Genomic DNA, 597 nt, shown 5'->3' on the forward strand with positions numbered 1-597 from the left:
GTCAACTGGGTTCTGAAGTAACTGAACCATCTTGTGTTGGATTATGATGAAAAGAGACGATGATATAAAGCTCTAGATACAACTGTGGTGATTAATTGTGTATATACGTTTGATTTGTTTTAACATATTATTTCAAAACAAGTGGACTGTGTGCTGTTTGTTTATTGTTGAAATTTATCGCCAAGAAGTCACACACACCTAATGTAAAGATTCCTGCCCATCCATCCATATATATGTAAAATCCTGACATAGAGATTAGTTTATTTTACTAGATTTCAATGTTAGCAGTATGTCCATGGTGTTGCCCAAGGTTTCAAGACTGTTTAATTTTGGAGTATGCAGCTTATTCAGGTAGTTGTCAAATTTGATTAAGTGTTCTATCCTATGGCTTCAAATATGTCATCTGTGGTGCAAACTATACTTCAGAACCAATATTAGTTTTTGTTTTCAGGCAGGTGGGGCTTATTTTGTTTCTAGAAAGTGAATGAAGAGAGCAGAAGCAACTATTGTAATATAATGTGGTCTAAAATTATCTTTCCAAAATTATTTTAAAGGAAATACAACCATGCAGTTTTCAATATCTTGTAGCCCAAATCA

Source organism: Limulus polyphemus, unplaced genomic scaffold, assembly GCF_000517525.1.
Source record: "Limulus polyphemus unplaced genomic scaffold, Limulus_polyphemus-2.1.2 Scaffold1166, whole genome shotgun sequence".
NCBI classification, from domain to species: domain Eukaryota; kingdom Metazoa; phylum Arthropoda; class Merostomata; order Xiphosura; family Limulidae; genus Limulus; species Limulus polyphemus.